This window comes from Desmodus rotundus, chromosome 1 (genome assembly GCF_022682495.2).
Source record: "Desmodus rotundus isolate HL8 chromosome 1, HLdesRot8A.1, whole genome shotgun sequence".
Lineage (NCBI taxonomy): Eukaryota > Metazoa > Chordata > Mammalia > Chiroptera > Phyllostomidae > Desmodus > Desmodus rotundus.
In genome coordinates this window covers 117,632,001-117,651,419 of record NC_071387.1, presented here as the reverse complement: position 1 = coordinate 117,651,419, position 19,419 = coordinate 117,632,001, and positions in this window count along the sequence as shown.

Sequence of the window (19,419 nt, the reverse complement as noted above, 5' to 3'; positions counted from 1 at the left end):
ACTCAAAGTCCAGTCTCCTTCTATGACCATATATTTGACCCCCTTTATCCTTTACATCCTCCCCCATCCCTCTCCCTTTCCAGTAACCACCATTCTGTTGTCTGCATCTATGAACAAATGAAACAAATCAACCTTTGTTTTTAAGTGTCTGTTCTTCTTGGAGAAGAGAGGCAGAAACTGTTGACAAGTCTAGAAATTGGAAATGTAAATGAAAAAGGGAGTCCTCAGGGAGAGTCTTGATGCTCAGCCTTCCTAGCTCAATCACGTTATACCACAGAGGCTGCGGCGCAGGCACTTGGCAGCAAAACCAGCTGAAATGGTTTGCCATCCATCTCTCAGACAAGGCAAGCAACCCTGGGTGCTATGCCAGAAGGAAGCAAATGCTTCTTAATGTACAACACCAAGCATGTTAAAGAAGAGCTCCAGTCTCTATTAGCTCTACAGCAAATAGCAACAATTTGGGCAATGTTTTTGACCTGATGGGCAGGTTGTTACTGTATAGGGTGGACACCCATTCAGGAATCAACAGAAGGAGCTGTCTCAGTTTGTGGAGGTGCAGGGCAAATCCTGCACACTCCCTCTGGACACGTTTCTATTTCTGGAGACCATGTGGGCAGGCACTTCACCTTACAGATGCTCAGAGAAGCTGAATAACTCGTGAGGGTGACAGCTTATTGCTAGCAGATCAAGGGCTGGAAGCCAGATTAACTGTCCCCACATTTATTGTTCAACTCCTTGATCCACTCTTCCTCTCCAAAGACAGGTTTAATGATACTTGGTCTTTTGCATCTGTCACTCTGGAACTCCAGAGAATTTCTCTCTCCTCCTCCTCTCCCTCTTTCCCCTTCCCTCCCTTCCTTTCTTTTCTGATTGAATTGAGTAAAATTCATCCATGCAGAGGTGTCACATAAAGTTCTGGAAAGAGAGTAACTTTCAAACCTGAGCAAGCATGAGAGTCACTTGGAGTGCTGGTTAAGACAGAGTGCTGGGCCCCACCCAAAGTTTCTGATTCAATAGGTCTGAGAGGGAGCCTGAAGATTTAAATTTTTTTTTAAAGTTCCCAGGTGAAGCTGATGCTTCTGGCTCAGGGACCATGAATTGAGAACCCTGCTCTGTAGTTTGAAAAGCCCACCTCTCAGTCTCCAAACAGGACTCTTCCTACATCTTTCTATACAGGTGAATATCTCACTTATTTTCATAAATCTCCAGAAAATGAAGTTCTATAGACACATCAATATCATTTCAGTCATCATCTAGGATTTATTGAGTATCTACTAAATGTCAGATGGACTAAATCCCTCAGTGCTGATCCCACATCACTGCATGCAAGTTAACTCATTGATGGTTAAGACACAATTCTTTGCTTCTCATTGCTGAGAGCAGGACTCAGGTGTGAAAGAGGCTAGAACTTTTGAGTGATGGAAATGATGTCATTGTCACCTGCTGACCTCCTCAGCCACAGGCAGTTCTGAGAGCAATTTGTTAAAGATTTTTGTTTATTTTTTCCAAAGTATCCATAGAAACACTGAATCATGGACTTGCCTGTCTGGATAGGATTCTCAAAATTATCAAGTCATCTCCCCTCACTCCATGATCTCTGCCCTTTCTTCTCAGCTCCCTTTACAATCCTAGCTGTCCTTAGTCCCTGTCTGATGTGCCCTATCTTCATAGTCTCCCCAATTCCTGAGGGAGATGGGATCATTCCCTTTTCTGCATCCCTATTCCCCCATTTTTGATGTGTCTACAGAGAAGAAAGCAGGCAAACATCAGAGCTTGACAGACTTTTGCAAATGTAGAACAATCCTCTTATTTTCCAGAGCAGGAAATGGAGGCCTAGAAGGCAAATTAGGATGTAAGTTAAGAAAAGAGAGATAACCAGCATTCTAATACTACAATGCAGGGAAGGTTGCTTTCAGTAAATTGAGGTCCTGGTTGAAAGTCCTTGAGCAGTGAGACTCCCTAGTGGGAGGGACCATGAGGAGGAGGGACTTGTGAGTGGCCAAATGATGTTTGGGAGGGGCTGGAGGGGAGGAGAGGGAGCTGCAGCAGCCCCACCCACCCATCTGTGTTTCCCAGCTGTGACCTTGACTTGTTTCAGGCCCCAGGCTAACTGTGAGTCCCAGTTGGAGCGAGTTAGATGTGACCTGCTGTTCTGCCAGGGTCAGAGGCTCTGAAGAGTACGTGCTCTCTCCTCCTGGTGCTTAGAGGCCCTGAAACCCTTGGGAAGGGACCCAGATCCTATCACACCTGCAGGAACTGAGTCTCGGTCTGTGCTGGCTCAGGATTTGTGCATGCTCTTTCTCTGAACCCTCTTGCAGAAATTTGAGTCATCTCAGACTTCTCCCTTCCTCTGTCTTATATGCAATCCACCAGGACAACAGAATATGGTCATTCAGATTATGTAGCAAAGCAGAGAAGAGCCTCATGGTCTCGCATGTCTACATGTTCATCTTTGTTGTTCCCTATACTCCCACCTGCAGTTTAAGCCTCAAATGTTTTTTCTTGTCCTTTTGCTCTCAACGCACCATGCTTCTGTGGGACTCTATGCCTTTGTATTGCTGGCAATGGCTCTCCCTCTGCCCACTGGAACAGATATTGCCAGTGCCCCATCTTCAACCCTTGTGCCTTACACATGTGAGGGCGTCCAGCAGGCTGGCAACTGCAACCATCAGTGTGTCTGTGCCTGAGGGCTTCCATCAAGTCAGAGATGACCATTCTGTCCCTGTAAGGTAGGCTGCAAATGCCAGGCACCCAGCATTCTCCACCAGGAGCAGAACTGAAACCATGACTTGGTGTGTAATGTGGATGGAAAGGGGCTGCATGTTAAGCCTGACAAGCTCAAGGGAGTCCTGCTTGATGGCCTTGCAAATTCAGAGACCTAAAGTAACCACATAGGATGGTCTGAAGTTAAAAACTCTTTAACTAAAAGCAGGTGATGGCAGGCAGTCATATCCTAGGCTGGAATCTTTGTAACAAGAGTTGGTCTTCACCTTAACTAAGCCTGTGTATTCTCTTTTTGCATCGAAGATAACATACCTTTGGACTGTCAAAGAAATTTCTTTCATTCAGACCCCTCAAAACACAGGCACCACACCAGAGGAAACCAGAAATCTCTTCACTGTTATTGTTATCTGTTAATTGTTCACTGTTAACTATCCTGTACCCACCTATGTAAAAAAAAGTATGTGTCTATCATTTCACTTTTTGTCCAATGCCAGATGTTTCCCTGCTTTACTTTCTCCCACCTTCCTAATCTATCACCACTGGATTTCATGTAACCCACTTACATCTTCTCTTTTGATTATCATATATAAAATAAGGTCCAAAATGGCCATTTTCCAGAGCATTTTCTCAATCCATTGAGGTTTTCTTTCCAGCAATTGTTGTCATTTTGGCTTCAATAAACTCACAAAAATTCTCTATGGGTTTGAATGTTGACAATGAATACCCCAGTGCTCTTGTCTCCCAGGTGAGATATTCCTGAGACATGTGTTTGGTACCTGTTTCTAGAGTTACTCCACGGAGTGTGCTAGCTGACTTAATGCATCCTTAATGCATCCTTAATACTTCCATTTCTGTATTTCTTATTTTCCTTCTGTTCACATACCTCCTAAATCAAGTTTTCGCCCTCAAATCTTTGTTTCAAATTGTATTTATAAGGTGAATCCAATCTCAGAGAAAAACTAATGATGTCAGACTTAAAGTCTCCACTGAAACATCTTCTAAGACTTTCCAGGCAGTAAAGGGCTGTGACCTCCATATGCCAAGGGTACTGTCAGTGCGCCTCTATCAGGGCATACATTGCACTGCTTTCTAAACACCTGTGTGCTGACAGTGTCTCCCCACTATACTTTATCCCAGGAAGGCAGCGACCACGCATTACCCTTCTTTCTGTCTATACCATCCCACCATGTCCCGTAGAGTGGGTATGAAGTGAAGGGTAGATTGTTGCCAAGCACTTGGCAAGCATTACGGTGCAGAGAAAAGAACATTGTACATGGAGCCAGGAGACTGAATTGGGTCCCCATCATTCCATTGTTCCTGTGTGACCAGGAACAAGCCACCTAACCTTTTGCAACCTCAGTTTCCTCTGTGTGGGAAATGTATTATCAGAGGTAATGCCTCTTTGATTGTCTCCACCACAGCTCATAGAACATAAAAGAGCCTTTCCTTTGGCACTCCACTAAAGATATCATCAACTGAGGGCTGTTCTCCACCCTGAAGACTGGCCTTCACTACCCATATTTTATATTCTTCCCCCGGGTGTGGAAAGGAAAGTCCCGGAAGCCCAGGAGCTGGGTCAGGAAGTCTGGCACACTCAGCAATGAAGGCTTCATCCTTCAGTGAACCCACACAACGAAGAGTAATTTCCCTTCCACACAACCACCAGCCTCATGGAAGGAGAGCTACTCTCTCACCCCCTCCCTCTCCCTTAGTTAGTCACGACTCATTAACTACCACCGATGAGTAAGTTTTATTCTAATTTTCATGATCTAATTCAGAGATGTTTCCAGCTAAAGATCAGGATATAGGTTTTTGACTTAGCTAATGAAATATCTAATGAATTTGCATTAATGACAATTACACACAGGACACCTAAAAGGGAAGGCCCAGTCACAGCCCTCTGCTGATGCCCTCACTAATGGCTCCTTTAAGGGGAAAATCAGTCTTTGTGCTCATCTCCCTAATGGATGGTGCTATTCTAGAGGCCTTGGCTGGAAGCCTTGGCTGGAAAATGAAGCATTTGCCTTTCTCTTCTTTTCTTTTGATATGGTTCTGCCTTCAAACCAACAGCATGATGTAAAGTGGGCTTTTTCAAAGGTAGTAATGATCTTCTCATAGGAGATTGATTTATAAACTTGTATGTAAGCAAAATTATCTTAATATCAAAAAAAATTGGATCCTAGAATAATTACTCATCAAGGAGGGCAGATTCCTTCCCTAATCAGATGGGCATCTAAAGCAAGTAATGACCACAGAAAGCCTGTGAACACTTAAAATATAGTCTCAGAATTCTTGCCTAACCCCCATGTGGTAGGGTCTATGATTTTATGGGGCTCTTCTATGGCTCCCAACATTCTCCTATCCTTGCCTCAGAGAGTGAAAACGTCATTGAAGGTGGAAAAACCTGGGAAGAGAAAAGTCTTTAAAATCACAGAGCTTAATCATTTGGCGTTGACAGCTTTATAATCTCTGTTCTGATGCAAGCCAGATGGTCCAAGCAGAGCCTAAATCAGCAGATCTAAGCAAGTGAAGGCATAGGCTTCTGGAACAGGAAAAGCAGCCCCCAAATTGGCAGAATGCACACCACCGCCCCACTACTTGGTTGCTCCCACCTCCCTCTATTACCCCAAAGTCATGGGGGAGAAGGAGCATTTTCTGCACCCCCTCCCAGGTTAAATATGCCATCACCACTTTAGGGTACAGAAGTTGAGGGGAGTTTTTCTTCCCTTCGTTCTTCCTTCCTCTCCTCCACCTAATTTACCCTGACTTGGATGTCAAGTCATCTCAACTGACCTCCTTGGGTTTTTTCTGGCTCTGTGACTGGGCATTCTTCCACCCTGGGAGGTGAAAAATGCTTCCTTTAATCTCCTATGTGCTCCTCAATCTTTGTCTTTTGGAGTGTCTGCTTTGGGCTACTTCTTCTCAGGAGTTTGACAGTTTTATGCACCAGCTAATGTTTCTCATGTAACCTCGGGTGCTTTTTCATGGTCAAAGGAAAGCTCTTTTGAATTTAAGAGGTCGAAATGGTGGAGTGAGGGATCTGGTACAAGAGTGAAAGTAAAAATTATTACTCCCTTGGGGAAGCCATCATATATTTTCCAGCCCCTGGTGACCATGGCAGTGAGGAGGGACTGGCTATGTCTTACACATCTATGTCACTTCAGCACTTAACTTAGGACTTCATGCACACTGCTGGAGCTAGAAATTTGTGTGAAATGAATAAATGGATGAAGGAATAAATTTTAGACTGTCTCTTATATGGTAAGAAAGTTGGAGAACATCGTCAAAATTGAGATCTCGGTCCCCAGAGGAAAACAATATTACAGTCTGTGATATAGAGACCAAATTTGGGATTGATATTGTGACCTTAAGCCATTCTGTGCAAGAAGGGAGTTGATTGCCAATGCAAATGCCATCTCAATTACCCTAAATACATGCCAAAGCTTAGCCTCCCGAATGCTACTTGCCCTTTCAAAAGTACACTTCATTTTAAAAGAGTAATAAAGCAGGCATTCAAAAACGTATGCCATCGTGAAATGCTAGCACTGGCAGGGGACACGGTGGTGTAGGCAGTGGTAGATAGGGGACACTATGACAGGCCCCTGAACTGACTGCAGCAGGAAGTCTGACCAAATGGTGGAGTGGCTGAGGCAGCTCTGAGTGTTGCAGCCATGCCACGCAGAAGGGGAGAGAGCGAAAACCTGAGGGACAGGGCAGAGAAGTAGAAATACCTACTACTGCTCAGGAGCAGGCGTTGAGTAGCTTGGGACCAGACAGAGATGTCATCTCAGATGTGTAGCCATGGGCTAGTGTGGGAATCAGAAAGCTAAAACATCAGCTATAACATCAAATGGGCCTGGTTTCTCATCTGAATAGTTGTACAATCTACTCAATAAACCTCTCTGAGCCTTTCTTCCCTCACCTGTAAAATGGGGATAATAATAGCATAGAACTCATGAGATTGTACAGAAGGACAAATTGGATACTCATAAACGTTATTGAGACCATATACCAGGAAGTGTTCTGAGCTCAGGGGAGAGAGAACAAGGCAGACAAGTCCTTGCTCTCATGGCATTTCCAGTCCAGTGGGAGGCAGCACTAAGTCCTCACACAGGAACAAGATAACATCAGGCTTAGAGACTTGTTATAATGAAAATTAAAAGGGCTTCTGTGGCAGTTGTCTCCTGACTCAGGGGTAGAGGAGGAGGCTAGGTCAGAGAGGAGAAGGGCCCTCTGAAGATGTGACAGATGAGCTGTCAACTGCATGACAAAGCAGAGTCCAGCAGGTAAAGGTCTGAGGCCAGAGAGTTCCAGGCTGAGGGACTAGCATGGGCAATGCACTGCGGTAGAGAGGAGCCTGCTGTATGCTTGGGCACGGACAAGGCCTGTGTGGCCCTGGCACAGTGAGCGAGCCTGGGAGAGCGCCAGGGGAGGAGAAGGTGGGATCTGGTTAATGTCTTTAAAAATCACTCTAGATAGTAAAGGTATGCATGTAAAACAGCTCCTGCCATATGTCAGGTACAGATTTATCATGCAGATTATAGAAATGTTTGTAAGGTGGTGAGCAGTGTCAGTTGCATAATATGTGTGATAAGAGGTTTATTTCAAAGCATGTAATGTGTGCTTAGGTACTTCCTAAAGATAGTAATTCAAAGATTAATTAAGAAAGAGACTTGCCTTTAGTAGTTCATAGTCTAGTAAGGATACACCAAAAGATCATGAGAATACGTAATGGTATGTTGGAGCTAGCCAGAAGGAAAGAGAGAAAGGTAATTTCAGCTGAAAGAGAAACAGCATGATGCATGCAGCTGTGTGCTGTTTCACATAAGATCACAGTGGTAGGTGGTGTTCTGGGAGGCTGGCCACGCAGACAGGGCTCACCTAGTGGGGCATTTGTGAGCCCAGAGAATGAACAGAATGTGTCCTGTTGGTGATGGGGTGTCACTGGAGAGTATTTGACAAGAGGGAGCCTTGCCAAGGACTGTCATTTTGGAAGATCCCTTAGGCTGGAGGGTGATCTGAAGAAGGTGGAACAGAGGCACTCTGCAAGTTTACGAAGTCCTGACCGCCGTCCAGGAGACAGAGTGCAGGTAAGGGCTGGACCTGGATGACAAAAAAAGAGATGAAAAGCAGGCAATTGTTTAATAAATATTTTTGAGGAGAAAATCAGCAGGATCTGACACAGATTAAACACTCGATGAAAACTTTTTTAAAAATTAAATTGATTGCGTTGGAAGGATAGACTGGAGATAGCCTCTGTCAGGGAGGGCAGTGGTATGTGAGTTAGCGGTCGGGTGCTAAGCAAACAATAAATGCCTGCCGTTGTCATAATTACTGTCAGATTCAGAGTCTCAGACCATTCAGGTCAAACTCATCAAGGAGGCACGGAAGGGAAGAAAATAGTCCCCATCTCAGAGGCTCTGGGGTTTGGGAGTGGGGGCAGGCTGGCGGTCTGGGATCTGGGCATTACTCCAGGTTGCAGGAGGGAGCAGGGTGTTAGAGACCACACAGTGTGTGCCTTGTTATTGGCTGATTCCTGCACAGTTTGTCAGAGTTCCCGCTCATTCCCAGCAGCATGCCCAGGTGAACAACATCTATGCTCCAGGCAACCAGAGGGAGGCCGCGGGGTCCTTAGGAAATGCACCTTAGCTGCCAGCAGGTCACTCATGATGTCTGCAGTCCATCCTCACCTTCAGTAAGATCATGCTGCCTCATCTTGGGCTTCAGAAAGGAATTAATCTGGAACGTGTGATCACTGCGGGATCCACAACCTTAGGACTTCAGCAAATTTGCCACAGATTTGAACCATGAAACAATTATTGATGGCCTGTCCAGCAGTTCCTGGCTTTGACTGCCATTAGTCACTCTTGGGAAAAATTTCCCAGGGCCAAAAGACCAGAGGAAGAGGCTGACAACTCTACCATTACATTAAGAGTTTATTGCAGGAACCGACATACCATAGGCAGTGCCTCCTTGGCAGCAACAGAACACCAGATATCATCCACACCAGGCAACAGGTGCTAAACGCTTATATAGGACTGGGCAGGATGGGTGGAGTACTGGGAGTAATCCACCCTAGATAACAGAAAAACACCTTTCATACTTGCCTGGGGTGGGAAAATGGTCTGTTCCAGGACCCAACAGAAACCAGCATGCTGTGAGTCATAGGGGAGGGGTCAGTCAGACAGTCTCTGGGGGGATGTAGTGGGAGCGATCTCTGTTCTGCCCTGGATCTAGCTGGCATGTCATGGAATAGTCTTTCCTCTAATGGGGTGTCCAACCTCTTGGTGTCTCTGGGCCACACTGGAAGAAGAAGAGTTGTCTTCAGCCACACATTAAATACATTGTGACACATAATCACATTAAATACATTGTGACACATAATCACACACACAGAAAATCTCATAATGTTTTAAGTAAGTTTATGGTTTTGTGTTGGGCTGCATTCATAGCCATCCTGGGCTGCATGCAGCCCACAAGCCATGGGTTGGACACCCTTGCTGATAGTCACCTGCTCCAGCTGAATTCAGCAGTCTTTGACGACTCCCCACCTCTCACATTCGGTCAAACCAGATGGATTGAAGTCACCTGCGTATCTCCATGTCTTCCAAACCCCAACTTAAAAAAAATGTCAATAAAGAAATTTTTTCAAGGTTATAAACCCACAGGGACAACTAGAGGAGGAGAGGAAGCAGTAGATGTCGAGAGATAACAACTTGTTGAAGATGAACATTATAGGGAATAACTACTAATTTAATAAGGAGAAAAAGCTGAATTATAAGTGCCTATAAGTGGGGTTGCACACTGGAAACCAGCCGATTGTTGCAGACACACGCGGGTGCACACACATACACTGGAGGCATCAGGTATGAAAGAGGAAGGTGACCCAAAATTTCAAAATTTGGGGACAGTCTATATCAGGGAGCATATGCTTTCCAAAGATGGGTAAGCACCTAAGAATCAACCACTCTAAAAATTGGTCTCACCTTGACCCTTGAGGACTCAGGAAAGCAAGCCATCGTGAGTGCATGGCACAGCCATTACTGTAAACATGATTCTCCCTATCCCACCCCAAGACCATATCAGGCCGTGGGTCCCATGGTCTGAACTGCACAAGGCTGCCTGGCTCTCTGCAGCCTCAGGCAGTGAGAAACAGCCCTACGGGGGAGGTCTCTGTGATTTGGATGAAATCTGCTCAGCCATTGGTTAAAAGACGGAGACACCCAACTCATGACCCCTCTTTTGTGATTTATCTGGCATAAGCATTTATTTAAGGATAAAAAGCAATGGATACCATTCTGTATAGTGAAGTGAATTCCTTTCCAGTTGGAGCAAAATCCTTGAGAGGACCTGGCAGAACCCAGTTCTGCCTCCTGCTCCAGGATCCCCTCAGCATTATGTTGACCCCTGGGTGGTGATCTTGCAGTGACCACCTCATAGCCCTCTGGGTGCTTCTCAGGCAGCCAGTACGGCAGTAGTCTCTAGACTTCTGAAAAGACTGAAGCCTTGAGAGACCTGGCCCTCAGAGGTGAGTGTAATACCTCTTTATGGCTAACATCAGGATAAGTTGTCTGTGATGACTCTCCATCTCTCCCTACCATGCTCACGCTCTCCCTACGATGCTTCTGGGGTTTTTAAACCAAGCCTGGCCACACTGAGCAGACCAAGGGTGCAAATAAAGAACAACTGAGGGTTATTTTTTCAGAGCCTGCTCCCACCCACCAGGCCTCGTTGGCCTGACTCACGCACAGGAAGCAGAGGAGAGAGTTCTCCCTCCATCACTGCCCACTTGCTGTCTGACTCTGTGCCAGTGACTTGGATTTTCAGCGTCCCCATCTATAAAATGATGTGGAGGGACTAGGCCTGTGTGTGGGGGGGGGAGGGAGGAATGGGATTCTGACTTTTAAAAAGTTGCAAATATGATAAAACATAATTCCTAACTTGCCTTGATCAAGATTTTCCAAATGCTACATCTAGCATAAACACAGTACAGTTATCAAAATTCAGGACATTAACAGTGATACAACACTACTTTCTGACCTATGGACCTTATTCAAATTTCTGCAATTGTTCTTTTTCTGGTTAAGATCCAATCTAGGACCACACATTCTATTTAGTTGTTAAATCTTCTTATTCTCCTTGCATCTTTCAGACTTTTTTAGTATTTGTTATTACTACTATTATCTATCACCACTCTAATGTTGTTGTTGTTGTTGCTATGATTATTCTCCTGAAACCTGTAATCTTATTATCAAATAATCTAGAATGTTTTAAAAATTCCCTTCTAGCATTAATATGCCATACATTGAATCCTTTTTTACTGCTTGCATATTTTGCCAGCCAGATGGGAGTGTTTGCGCAGTACTGAGATCCGAGCTTCGAGCTTCCGGGAGCTAAGCTTCTGATAACTATGCAGGCAGGTCCTCTCCCTGCCAGGACCTTTGACCCTAAGTGCAGTACAGTGTTGCTGTGTATGCAGCCAGAGTTATGTAAATATGATGGGATGGGAATGAACATCTCACTTTAGCTGGCTGAACTCCAGCAGAACTCATTGGCCCCAAACGTAGCTGGTTTTTACCCAGATAAATGGGTATGAGACAGGGGTTGCACCCCGCACAGGTGAGATGGGGAAAGCAGCCAGGAGAGGAGGGAGTAAGCTGAAATCCAGCCTGGAGTCTGCTCACCACACTCACCTCCTGGCTGTAGGATGAATCTGCCATAGAAGGGTGCCTTTTTCTAATTAGCACAATGTGCTAGGGGCAGTCCTTCTCAGCCTGGTGCTCTCACTTCAGTCAGGAAGCCAGTCACTTTAACTAACAGCAGGAGACAGAAGGACAGCATGACTGATTCAGAGGAGATGTGCATGGAGGCAGGTGAGGTCACTTGGAATGCTATCGCTACTCAGGAAGATGGCAAAGAGGAAAATGGTCCTGTAAGCAGCTCCTCAGCCAGGGAGGGGTACCTGGCGGATCCACCATCCTTCCTGTCCTGCTGCAAGGCCTCAGCCCCCTGGTGACTGTCCTCAGGTAGCAGACACTTTGCTAAGTGCTTTTACTTGGAAAAAAATATGGAATTATTTTTACCATGTTAAAAGGTCTATTTTTCACCATAAAGCAATAACTACTCAGTAAAAAAATTAAAAAATAAGAAAAGCAAAAATCAAAACAAAAATAAATAATTTCTGCACCCACTGTAGGGAAGCACTGTTAATAATTGTTTGCATTTTTTGCTCAGCTTTCTAATGAAACTCTTCTATATATGGACATACTAATACATTGCTATTATTATATACTATCTTGTTTTTTAACTTTCTATTACATCATAAATGTTTTGATGTCATTACATCACTCAATAAATTACATCAATTTTACATAATACCCTCAATTTTAATACCCTCAGATATTAAAATTGAGGGTATTGTGTAAAATTGAGTATAATCAATTGAGTATTATGTAATTATTGAGTATAATCACTCAAAGGAACATTGACCCAAAATTTCAAAATTTTGGGTCACCTTCCTCTTTCCTACCTGATGCCTCCAGTGTATGTGTGTGCACCCGCGTGTGTCTGCAACAATCGGCTGGTTTCCAGTGTGCAACCCCACTTATAGGCACTTATAATTCAGCTTTTTCTCCTTATTAAATTAGTAGTTATTCCCTATAATGCTCTTCTTCAATGTTCCTTTGAGTGATTATACTGTGTTACATAAATTTTGCACTATAACTGGGCATTCATGGGGTCCTAAAGTTTTACCATTAAATATTACACTTTGCCCCTTATTTAGGATTATTCTTTTAAGATAGAATCCCAGAAATGCTATTATTTGGTTAAAGACCATGAATATTTTGATGTTCTTGAGAACTACACATTAGCTTTTACTATTCAGATTACTTCATTCATTCTCATCATTTTGTAAATATTTATTGTGTTCCCACTATGCTCCAGGTTCTGTGCTGGGAACTGGGTATTTCAATAATGGAAAAAAGTCACAATCCTTATGTCTATGAACATTGTAAATTTAGTAGAGGAAAAACTTCAGTTTAATCATCAAACAAATGTATAGTTTAAAATGGTGATAAATACTATGAATAAAACTAGAAGATGCTTTGAGAAAGTACAACAGAGGAATCTAATTGAGATAGGAAATTGGTTAGGGAAGGCTTCTCTGAGGTCATCACTTCAGCTAAAATCTAATAGTGCAGTAGAGTTAGACAACGAAGAGTGGAGCAAAGCATTGTACACACAGGAGACATAGCATGTGCAAAGGCCCTGAGCACAAACAGAGCTTGGTATGTAGGGAACTGAAAGGACACCACTGCTCCCAGAAGGCAAGGAGCTAGAGGGGCAAACAAGATGAGTCTGGACAGGTTAAGTTTGGCACAAATAACAAGGATTTGTAGTTTTATCATAAGTGCAGTGGATGATGGGAAGCAATTCAACAGGTGTAGGCAGGACAATAACATGAGATTTGTGTGTTCTGCAACGGCTGGGGATAGACTGAGGGGACTGCAGATGATGACTAAATAGTCTGAGGTTTCTTTTCAGAGTAATGAAAAAAACGTTCTAAAATGGATTGTAGTGATGGATGCACGGCTCTGTGAAGATACTAAAAGCCTTTGAATTGTACACTTTGAATGAGTGAGTTGTATGATATATGTACTGTATTTCAATAAAGCTCTTTCTAAAATGTGAAGCTGGCTTCACAGTGAAGAATGTGTTATAGGTGGCACCAGTGGGTGAGTACATCAGTTTGTAATAGCCAGGTTGGGGTTTGATTGATGGATTGTTCCAGGGTGGTGACCACTGAGAAGGGAACAACAGGCAGATTCCAGATACATTTTTGCACTGACATTAACTTCTCAGATAGAGTGTAAGCTTCTCAAGGCTAAAGATTTCTATTCTTTTACTGAGCAAACACACTTCCCCCATCTTTACTGAGAGATAATTGACAAATAAAATTGTAATATATTTAAAGTGCACGACATTGTGATTTGATATGCACATACATTGTGAAAGGATCCCGCCATCTGTCACCTCACAGAGTTCCCTTTTTTTGAGTGTGTGAGAGCTCTTCCCTGCTCTCTAAGCACATTTCAAGTGTACAATAGTGTTATCAACTATAATCACCATGCTGTACATTATATCCTCCAAACTTACTCATCTTAGAACTGTATTCTTTTACCAGATTCTCCGCACTTCTCCCACTCACCCCCAACCCTGGAAACTGTTACTCTCCTTTTTTTCTATGAGTTTGACTTTTCTTTTCTCTCTCTTTTGTATTTCACCTGTAAGTGTGGAATACCATTGCAGTATTTGTTTTTCTCTGTCTGTCTTATTTCACTTAGCATAATGCTCTCCAGGTTCATCCCTATTGTTGTACATGGCAGGGTGATATATATATATATATATATATATATATATATATATATATATATATCACACTTTCTTTATCTATTTATCTGTCACTGGACAGTTAGGTTGTTTCCATGTCTTCACTATTGCAAATAAACATGGGAGTGTGAATACCTCTTTGAGACAGTTTTGTTTTCTTCAGATAAATACCCAGAAATGGGACTGCTGCATTATATGATAGTTTTATTTTTATTTCTTGAGGAACCTCCATGTTTTCCATAATAGCTGTACTGATTTACAGTCCCACCAAGAGTGCACGAGTGTTCCCTTCTCCCAGCATCCTCACCATCACGTGCTATTCCTTATGTTTTCACTGCTAGTCATTCTAACAGGTGTGAGTTGGCATAGCATTGTATTCTGATTTGCATTTCCCTGATGATTAGTGGTGGTGAGCACCCTTTTCATGTACCTGTTGGGCATTTGTATATTTTCTTTTGAAAATTGTCTCTTCAGGTGCTTTGCCCATATTTAAGTTGGTTTGTTTAAACAAACAGTTCTTCATACTATTTCATAGGACTGGGTTTGAAAATTTGATAAGACGACAGGAGGAGAAAGAAAAAGAATCAAGAATGTACTTGGGAGAAAGTGGGTAGACCTGTTCAGGGGAAAAATTTATTTAAATTTGAAGGATGAATAAAATTTTACCAAGAGAAGGGAAATCTGGAGGTGGAAAGTGGAGTGAGAGAGAACCGGATGATGGACAGGGGCGGAAAGCTGGGAAGGCACCATGAAACTGGAGGGACACATCACTGGTCAATCTGCAGCCAAGAAATTTGGAAAAGCATCATTTGGCTGCAAAGTAGGCAGTGGTCCACAAAAGTGACTGCCTGATTCTTTGTTAAAATACAGATGGTAGCAGAGACAAAGGTACATGTTCACCAAACCATGTCATGTTCTTCTGGGACACTCGGGAATACCGTATTTTCTAGCAGCCCATAGTGGATTAATTGCAGAAATGACCCTATTGGTTCATATCTTCATCTACCTTGGGAGAAGGCCCTTTTGGTAGTCCCTCCCACACTGACTCTGGACTTGGTCCTTGTTCTATCAGTTTCTTATTGCTTCTGTAAAAAATCACCACAACTTAGTGGCTTAAAGTGATGTAAATTTATTATCTTACAGTTCTGGAGGCCAGAAGTCCAGAATGAGTTTCATCAGGCAGAGCAATGTCCCTTTCTGGGGATTCCAGGAGATAATCCGTTTCCTTGCCTTATCCAGTTTTGAGACAATGCCTGGATTTCTTGGCTCATGTCCCCTTCCATCTACAAGGCCACCAATAGCTGGTCAAGTCTTTCTCATGATGTCATCTCTCTTATTTTAACTCTTCTGCCTCCCTCTTTTTCCATTTAAAGATCCTTATAATTACATTGGGCCATGACAATGTCCTCTTGTTAAGGTCAGATGATTAGCACCTTTAATTCCCCTTTCCACATAACATAACATTTTGAGACATTACAGGGACTGAGATGTAAACATCTTCAGGGGCCATTATTCTGCTTACCACAGTGCACTCTCCAGCCTCCTAAGATTTAAGTCTCACATATAAAATATATTCACCCTACCTCAAGTTCCCCAAAGGGGCACCTTGTAATCTCAAGCCATTACACTTGCTTTGGCCAATGAACCTGTTGCAAGCAGAGGACACAGTCCAGATATGGGAAGATTAGTGTACTGAGACTTGCTTTCTTGCTATGCTTAGCAGATTGAGCTCCCATAAAACAGGCCTGTGCTAGCCTGTTGGGCAATAAGAGTTTCATGGACAAGGCATCCCTGCTTTTCCAGCCAACAGTCAGTCAGCCACCAGAAGCAGAATCTAACCTGAAGATGTATGTATGAGTCAGCACGGTGAAGTCCAGCATGAATTGCCAACCCACAGACAGAATTGTGAACTAACTACATGAGCTAAGCTTTGTGGTGGTTTGTTACACAGCAACACATAATTGATATACCCTCTCACATCTAGGTGGGCTCATGCAGCTAGTTTTGACCCATGGAATGAGGGCACTAGTGATGTACACCACTTCCAGGCCTGGCCCCTAAAATGTTCTGTAAACCTGTCAAGAGAGCAGAGGGCTGTAAGGAGGCTCTGGAAGGCAATGAACAATTCAAAGGAAGGAGCATGAGTCCAGTTACTACTTAAAGGACAGCTGTGCAGAAAACCACCCAACCAGGAATATCCTTGCTGGACTGATCAAGTACTGGGGTGAGTTTTTATATTAGTCGGTAAAATATGTATATTGTTTATTTGTTATAACAACTAGCATTAATGACCCTAATGTTCGGTATTACTATCTAGTAATCAGTACTAGGTGAATTGACATATACCATGCTTAATCTAATACTACAGAGGTGGGCAAAAGTAGGTTTACAGTTGCAATATAAATAAATAGTACAATAATTAATAAATAATAATACAAGAAAAAGCTGTTTTCCATACTCACAACTACTGTAGGCCTACTTTTGCCCACCCCTGTATACCAAACCCATAGACTAGATATTGAGAAAGGATGTATGTTGAGAAATGAATGAATTGGGCAACAGAATATGAATGATATGTTATGCCTGCTAAGGCATTTATTCATTGTTTTAAGCAGTAAGAGGCCAATAGCTGTATTTCAGTACAAGAGTGGCAAAGATGAACTATGACTGTCAAATACTTTTTATCTCTCTCTTTCCACACTTCGGTAGCTAACATCATGCTGTGATCACTGTCAGTGTTTGGTAAATAATTGTTTGAAGCAAGAGAGGAAGGAGTCATGTGAAAGGGTGTTATCAGTATCCTCATGGTTTTGAAGGTAGTGATAACATTTGCATAATTTTCACTCTTTATTAATTGCATCCATTGCTTTGAGTTATGATATCAAAAATTCTTAAAAAAACCAAAAAAGAATACTTACCTGAATTTAGTTTAATGTCTGTAGCTATGCTTTACTCCCTTTTAATCTTCTTCAAGGGATGCTCCAGTTCTCTGCTCGTCTGCCTGTGGAAGGGCTGCTTGCAATAGCTCCAGACTGTGAAATGAATCTCTATTGATTTCTGCAGAATTCAATCAGCAGAAAGCCAGTCTAGGTCTATGTGAAGTTTGCATGTTCTCATGTTCTCATATCCCTTTCATAACAAGGGACGCATCATCTTTTAAAGATAAGTTATTAAAATGTAAGGTTCAGAGGAGGTCTTAGAAGTGCCAGGAATCTTTGCATGCTCTATCCTCCTTCCCTTTCTGTGAGTTTCTGGGCCTGATTCATTCAGTGAGAAATCAGCTGTGCTGTGCTCCCATCACGCTTCATCTTCTTTCCACTCAACATCCTTTGCCCTGCCTTCGTCCTGGTTACTCAGCCTCGCTGAAGACGGTAAGCTGTTTACAGCGTATTTTCTGTATCATTTAGTTAAAGACAAAGTGCTCAAGGTGAGCATTTTTATTTTGCGGGGTCTGTCCGTGTTGCCTAGGACCAAGAAATCAGTAGGTTGACACTTCCTTGACACTTTAGCTATCATATTAATGGTTTGTGCACTTCATGGTTGCCAATTTTATCAAAGGATGTTAATGAATAAAAAATATTATCAGAAAACAATAATTAACCTTGAGTATAAAAGTATTAACCAGAGGCAATCCATCACCTTTCCAGGCTTAGTAAACACTTAAAAGGTATCAACTCTCCCTAAAGGAGTAATTAAAGAACTTAGCTCTTCTGTTTCAAACACAAGTAGCAAAGGGTCAAGCACAAAGTGCAAATCTGCTAATTGTGGATGAACATTAGCATTAGATGTTGCACTCATAGAGCCAGATGCTTCCTGGCAAGTGGGTCTGTGGCTTCTCCAAGCATTCATTTCCTTACCAGACAAATCAGGGAAAACGGCACCTGCCACAAACTACCTGGTCATTGCCTACATGAGCTGATTCTCTTACAGTTCATTCATACTGTAAGGACAATAGTAGACGCAACTTATCGTGCATCTTGCAGAATTGCTTTCAATGCAGGTGATAAATGTGTGTAGTGTTACCAGAAGTGTATGATTAAGCAGACTTTATTCCACACTGGTCAGTATTACGTAGTATTGTGTTTTAAACAGCTATATTGAGGAATAATTGGCATATAATAAACTGCCCACATTTCAAGTGTACAATTTCATAAGTTTTGACATGTGTATAGATCCATGAAACCATGACCACGATTGACATAGAGAACAAATCCATCACTCCTAAAACTCCCCATGTCTCTTTCTAATTCCTCACTCCCAAACCCCTGACTCCTTGCAGGAAACCACTGGTCTTTTTGTCACTATAGATGAATTAGAATTTTTTTAGAATTTCGTATAATTGAAAATGGACAGTATAGTTTGTTCACCATAATTATTTTGTGATTCTTGCATTTTACAGGGGCATCAGTACATCTTTTCTCTTCTATGGCTGAGGGGTATTCCATTGTATGGATAAATCACAGCTTGTTTATCCATTCATCTGCTGTTCGACACTTGGGTTAATTGGAGTTTTTGGCTATTACAAATAAAGCTGTCATAAACATTTGCATACAAATCTTTGTATGGTCATACGGTTTTATTTCTCTTTGGTAAATATCTATGGATCATATAACATGAGTATTTTTAATTTTTTTCATGGACTGCCAAACTGCTTTCCAGAGTTTTCTACTATTTTACGTTCCAAGCAGAACTTTATGAGAGTCTCAAAATCTCATGAAATTGAATATAAAATGTTGTGTTTATTATCAGTACTCATTTCTCTTGGGAGAAGGTCCAGAGTCTAAATATTTGTAGCCAATATATTTCCAATATGATGTTTTATTTTAGTTATTTTCTATTTATCTTTTCCCGTTGCTTAATAACTATCCATTTGGTTCTAATTTAATAAAAACGCAGTTATTTATCTCTAATTTTTTCACTGCATGGAACGAGTGTATTTTGTAGGCAAAGCTTTCCTCCTGGCTTCGCGTCTCTCATCCTCGTTGTCACGATGCAGAATTCTTCTAAAAGCCTCACTTACGTTTTCTTTCAGCGTGCTTATTAACACAACTTTTACTTTTGCTGTCCTTGTGCTTTTTCAGTTCACCTTGAAAACATACTCCTACTCTGTGAACCTGGACATGCTTCTCTCAGGCCAAAAAACATGTCTGACAGAGGGACCACTCCACATTTCTGAGATTATGGTCTGAGTAGTTGAATACGTTCCTGCCTGCTCGACAAGGCAAAGTGAGAGTTGGCTGGTAAGAATCCTCTGAGTTTGGGGCCGGTAACACTTTTGTTATCTGCTGCTAAATATGTTTTTGC